Here is a 6453-nt window from a genome sequence, read left to right on the forward strand (position 1 = left end):
ATCGTCTCCCGCAATGGCACTGGTTCCGCGGCCGATCGAGCCCTGGCCCGAGCCACCGCGACCCCTCGCCATCTGCCTCGGCCACGGCCGTTGGGGCGGCGGCAGCTCGGCCCTAGGTGGCGGCGGCGGTGCTGCCCTAGGCTGGGGTTGAGGATGCGTGGGAAGGGCCGCCCTAGCCGGAGGCGGAGGAGGCGCTTCCCGAGGCAGAGGCGGCACCGCTCGAGGCGTAGGCGCCACCCGAGGCAGTAGCTGAGCCGGCCGGGGCGGGGGCGCAGCCTGCGCGGGAATCGGCGTGGCCGTAGCTGCGGCCTGAGCAGCGGAAGCTCCAGCGGCCCCGGATGGGTTCCTCGCAGCCGGTGTGACCCGCGGCGGAGACGGCTTAGGCGGCATCGTAAGCGGACGAGGACCAGGAGGCAGGCGGTGACCATCGCCGGCGATCACCGGACCACGACGGCGCAAAGACGCGGTCGGGAAGCCAGGCGTGTCGCGACGGTGAACCCTAGCCGGAATCCTAGCTGGAACGGGGTGAGGGGAAGAAGGAGATCGTGCATGCGGTGGCGACCGAGCCGAGGCCACCACATGCACGTCGCCCACACTCGCCGCATCGCAAGCCTGGCCAGCCCCCTGGGCCTCTAACCCAGTACTAGCCAAGCCCACGGCGCCCTCGATCGCTTGCGGCCCATCGGCGCCCAAAAGAGATTTCAAACGCGCGCATCTGGCCGCCCGAATATCACGAGCATCGGCCACCGTCGGCGACCGCTGCGACACCATCTGACCACCCTTCTTCTTCCTCCTAGTCACTTTCGTCCAGCACTCGGGACGGAAAAAGTCGGACAAGGTGATGGCCGGCGGCCCCACCTTCAGCAACGGGCCACTCCATGGTTTCACTTTCGAATTCTACGAAAGACCTCGAGAACCGAGCAATAACGATTTCTTGCAACTCACCAAAGGTTTAGTTACGGGGAGAGATGTTACCAAGCCAAGCGTAGATGACGACCGAGCTGACGTTTCCGGCAGATCATCCTCGTCTTCATCCTCATCGGCAAGAATCCAGAAACGTCCCCCAAACCTTTCCGTAGGCTTTGATCCGACGATGTCCTTCGTAAGATCAACTACGACAGCTTGTTCTTCGCCCTCCATGGGCACCTGCACACACTCAAGAACCTCGATATTGAAAATATCAATTGATAAGCGCTTACCGATATGAAGCTCTTCATCAACGTTGAGATGTCGTCCGGCCAAAATATCTCCTTCTTCATCTCGGATCGTCATCCAACGAGATGGGTGCGAGTAGATCAGGCCATTGATCCATCGCCCCACCTCATGAGCATCTTCAAAACGGACGATCCATTTCGTAGGATTCAAAAATCCCCGATCCCGATCCTCCGTCGAGGAATCTCGACGAGATACCAGAGTAGGGGACAGATCGATCACCGCCACAGGATCCACCGCGCACGCCGGCCACAACTCATCCGAAGGGAGAGGTGGATCCGGCGACAACCGCAGCGGCGGCGGAGGCGGAGGCGACTCACCATGGGACGAGGCAGCCAGGCAGATCGGCGGCGGAGAAAGCCCCCTCCGTCGTCCCCCAAGTCCACCCCATCACCCGGCGGGAGCGGCAGCGGTGGCTCCGGCTGGATCGGCGGTGGCAGAGACTCTCGTCCGTCGGCAAGCCCATCGCCACGCCCGTCGCCTCCCATCACACCTTCTTTCCTGAGGAGGAGGCGCTTGGATCTGGATCATTCTTCCATCTACTCCATCTCCGGTGGCTGTTTGGCTAGGTCATGGATGACGATATGGTGTAGAGACCTATTCCCTTAAAATGGAGGAGATTTTCACTGCACGTTTTAGTTATTATAGTCTCTACACCTAATGGAGCAGTTGGTAGTCTCCGCCGGTCAATTTTCATCTCACCACTTTTGTTCGGTTTTTTTCGTAGGTTAACCGTCGTAGATTTTTTTCGTCGCCTCCCCAACCCCACCCCTACGCACACACTAAATAAACCGGTTTTGAGCCCGTATTTTTTCCTCTCGATCCAGTTGCTTCCTCGATCTAGGAAATCCTAGGGCGTGGTCTTGGGATGCCGCCGCCGCCATCGCTGGGGTTCCCAGCCGCCGCCGCCGCCTTCGCTAGGGTTCCCAGCCGCCGCCGCCCAACCTCCGAGACCGCCGCAGCCGGCGCCATCGCAACCCCAGGTCAGTGTAGTACTCAAAGGAGGTCGTGGTTCCCCCCAATCCATCTCACTCAATACCACCGCCCCGCCCAGGACGACATGCAACGACCGGTGTTGGCGCGTCCTCGTGGGTGGCGGTGAGGAGGACGGCCAGTGGCAGTCCCCCCGAAGCACCACCATGACGGCACCTCGCCGCGGCCGCTCGGCATGGGTTGCCGCCCCGCGTCCTAGAGATGGTAAGTTCCCGTTTTACTACAGGACAGCTTCTATGATGTTACAAGACAGGCAAATTGATGCTTGTATATTGAATTGGGTTCTTCGTTGATTAGGGAATCTTGTAGCTGGAGTCTGGAGATGTATACATGGTTGACTCAATCCTAATTGTTGGAAACAATATCACAGGTTAGCTAATCACCCTTTTGTCTCGATTTACCTAACAGCACCTTGATTCTTTCATCATCAGTTACAGTTTCTATGTATTAACTAAATATTATTCTCAGATCAAAGCTTTATCGAGTCTCATAAAATGTGTGAGAAGTGTGAGAATAGAGTTCTCAGGAAGGTATGCTTTCATTTGCTGGTTCAAGGTTACCTCATCTAGCGATGCATACTACAGTAAATGATTTATGGTTTCAAATTTGTGGACAACTTATTAGGAGGCATCATGGGCATTGTGAAACGTAGCAGCAGGCAAGTTTGGGCACAAGAAATATTGCAGGTTATGAGGGTGTACCCCAAACAGGGCCCAAAGCATGTGGAGAGGAAGGATGCCCACGGGCATTTGTTGGCGCGAGCTGATGCGATCCCGCTGTGGCAATTGGGATGGGTAGATGGGGAGGCATAGTGGAGGCCGGTGGCAGCATCTGGAAGAAAACAATGAGCGAGGCGGCGGCAGTGTACAGTGGCATGGCCGTTGTGTTGCAGCCGTCGCATAGACGTCGAAGGAGCACCAGCGACACGCGCGCGCACAGACACACACACACTAATGGTGCTGCTGGAGGCCATGGGGCTGAGCAAGGATGTGAGTGGTACACGTAAGATTCTTAGTGATCCGTCTTCACTGTCATTTTTAGCTGGTTAATTTACTTTCTGTCAAAGTAGTTTGCTAGATGATGGAATTTATCTTTCATTTTGTTCATTCTGCTCTAGATACTCTACGTGTTTTTACACATGATATGAGAAATAATTTTCACTAGGCAAAGTATGGCTATAATATGAACAATGGTGCAATTCCTCATGACCTTTCCAAATATATTACCGGTTTGCCGTTCAGAACGGAAATTATAATGACACATGCTTTATTTAATTCTGAAATTGATGGTATCCTGTGCATGCAGTATATTAAGTTAATTTATGATCTACGAGATTATGTACCCGGATTTACAAAGGCAAAAGTGGAGTACTGTGAGATACATCATTAGTTCAACGCCAGGTTCAAGAAATGAATGCTTTTGCTTTTTTATTGTAGTATATATCTGCATATGGCTGTTAAAAAAATAGCTAGCATTGTAACAAATTGACAAATCTTACAAACGTGTGCTAACAGTTTTGAACCTTATAGCTTATACTCACACATTAGCTTTGCTTGATTTTTCTAGATTAAAAAAGCATGCAGTTATTTAAGATTTTTAAACCTTTGCTCTATCTGTGAGCAAAATCACACCTGCCCCTGTTAACTAAACAAGATGCTTGTCAATTAGTAGAAGTAATGCTAGATTTCCATTTGTGGGTTTACATTTTACTGAAGTTTACTTCTTTTTTGATATTTCCTGCAAGTAAAAACTACTATACATCACTGCAAATGTGTTTCTGCATTGTTTGTTTCATTAGTTTATTTTCATTTTTCACAAAAAGAAATATTTACTGTTACCTTTTGTCCACATTTTGTAGGGCACTGGTAGCATTATACTATCAAGAACACCGGCATGGCATTGATTCTTGCTATCTATAATGCACGCGACACGCCATGGTCGTCTTCCACCACCTACGCCTCCAACCCTCCAAAGCGTGTCACCTCAATGGTCGCCGTCGCCTCATGCTCCAGCTCTCCCAGCCACCGCCACAGGTCACCGCCTCTGTCCCTCCAAAGAACAGGGCCTCTCTTGTTGCAACCTCCTTACCACGACGACCAACGACGAGGAGGAGGAGGAGCTGGGCGAGGCAGGGAGGCAAGGGCGAAGTGTTGTGGGTGCTTCATTCGGATAGAACGTGCTGTAGCCTTGTAGGTCAAGGGCTGACTCCTTAATATCTTGTAGGCCTAAAGTTATGTTATTGGTTGCTACAGGTCACCACATCCACTTCCTAGGGCCGCAGGCGGCAATGGTGAGGAGGTGAGCGACAACGGGAGACTAAGGTGAAACTGATGAGAAGTAGTGTCGCTTCCTCAATTATGTGTATGGAGAAGGGAAAAGTGTGGGTAGCTTTGAGGTAAATCGTGGTTGGTTCAAAGTTTCACATATGCTCTCTAATGGTAGATCATGAACTGTTAGACAATACTCAGCTAGATGTAGGTATGGATTGAGCTCTAAATGTGATGCGTAATTATTAGTCCATGTTTTTGTGAGTCAGACCAGACGAAATCAAACTGTAAATGTGGTTGAAGATCAAACAAGGCGAAGTGGTTTTATTAAGTTTTGCGGGTTACCAAAATAGAGCCCATGTTTTCTTGATTGGTGCACATTGGAAGAATATTATTCATACTGCTTGCTGAGTAACAACTGGATATGCCATTTTTCTTGAGATATTTACATTTTCATAGTGTGTAAACTGAGATTATTCTCACCATCTCATTTCTCCCAGTTCATATACATTTACTTCAATGCCTTTTTTTGCCTTTCTTTATCATGTCATGTGCTTCCTTGAGTGGTGAGATGAAGTTCACTATGCCGTCAAAATATATGTCTATTTTTAGGTTGGATATGATATAGTTGTCCTATGCCTTTTTGCTAGGTTAATTACGACCAATTTTCATCCTATGTTGTGGTATGCATTGAAGTGGGATGTGCGTAATGTTTTGCTTTTTCTAGGGAAGGCCATTATGTCTCTATTCATATCAATAGTAATTACACTATTTACGATATTACATGGAAAAAAGTGAGGGGGTTCATTGACACGATTATGATGATTTTTATAATGAAAAACATATAGCCAACTCTTGTATCATATCATTCGCTTCTCTTCGGAAGTGCTTCAATTTGAATTTCCCATTAGATCTCAAAACTTAAGCTTGCTTGGGAATCACAATGGTCGATGAAAAGGCTAGATACTCCGTCATGAAGTGTTACACTCTAGCCATCTAGAGGGACGACGATGCATGCAATCATTTGCATAACAGAATACAGATAAGTTGAGTCATCAATTCAAGTGAGAATAACTTGTTCCATGCGATTTGTAGTGGACAAAAGTGGAGACAGATTATTTTTATGATAGCTAATTCAACAACACAAGTGCTACAGCTTAATGATTATGGGCATATGATACGTACGACTCTAGCTATTTTCCTTTGTATGGGTGATTTTAATCGTGGCGTAGGAGGGTTCATATGAGTGGAGCTGAAGCCAACAAGCAACTTGTTGATCCAATTGTTACGGGTGATGGGACTCAACAATTTTATAGAATTGAAGGGAACACAAAACGAATTTAGAGTGGGGTGACAACATTGTGAAGTAACACAATGATCAAAGAGCTGAAGTTGAGGGGCTCGTGATAAACCATTTGTTGGCCCGTGGCAACGCACGGGCGTTCTACTTGATACTGGACCAAACATGGTTAATTTTTTTAGAGAAAAAATTGTTTTATAATCATAATGTATCTTGCTATTGTTTGGTTAGGATTTATTTGGAGTGTTTATCCACCTATTTTTGAGTCCTCTTGGTTTGGTACACAGATTCGATTCAATCATGAACAATGATTTGCAAGCAAACCCTCTTGTACCCAAAATCACAATGGTTGGCATCTCAATGAGCGAAGGGGGACATGTGAGCAAAGCGAACCTAATGAAAATAAAGGTAATATTGCATCTAATGATTGGGACACCAGACCAGTTGAGACATTACAATTCTTTGCTTGATTTTAGATTTACACCGCTATTTATGATTGATTGTTGTCACCTGGATATTCCATTTTGGACTGCACTTGCACTTGGTCAGCACGATTCTACAAATGAGTTTTCCCTTTCTATCTTGGTTTTGACTATTAGGAACCTTTTTTGAAATGCAATGCCTCTTTAATACAATCTGAATAGCTTCTTGTCACTTTTGCATTGCATCTTTGACTTCCAA

The 6453-nt window shown here is 48.0% G+C and overlaps 1 long non-coding RNA gene across 1 annotated transcript; it reads left to right on the forward strand.

The window, feature by feature from the left end:
* Positions 1-2501: 2501 nt before the first annotated feature.
* LOC119280828 lies at positions 2502-6174 on the forward strand. The gene is made up of 5 exons (XR_005138188.1): positions 2502-2575; positions 2674-2735; positions 2830-3207; positions 4064-4600; positions 6060-6174. It is a non-coding gene; the product is annotated as an uncharacterized LOC119280828 (long non-coding RNA).
* Positions 6175-6453: the final 279 nt, after the last annotated feature.

This window comes from Triticum dicoccoides, chromosome 3B, assembly GCF_002162155.2.
Source record: "Triticum dicoccoides isolate Atlit2015 ecotype Zavitan chromosome 3B, WEW_v2.0, whole genome shotgun sequence".
Lineage (NCBI taxonomy): Eukaryota > Viridiplantae > Streptophyta > Magnoliopsida > Poales > Poaceae > Triticum > Triticum dicoccoides.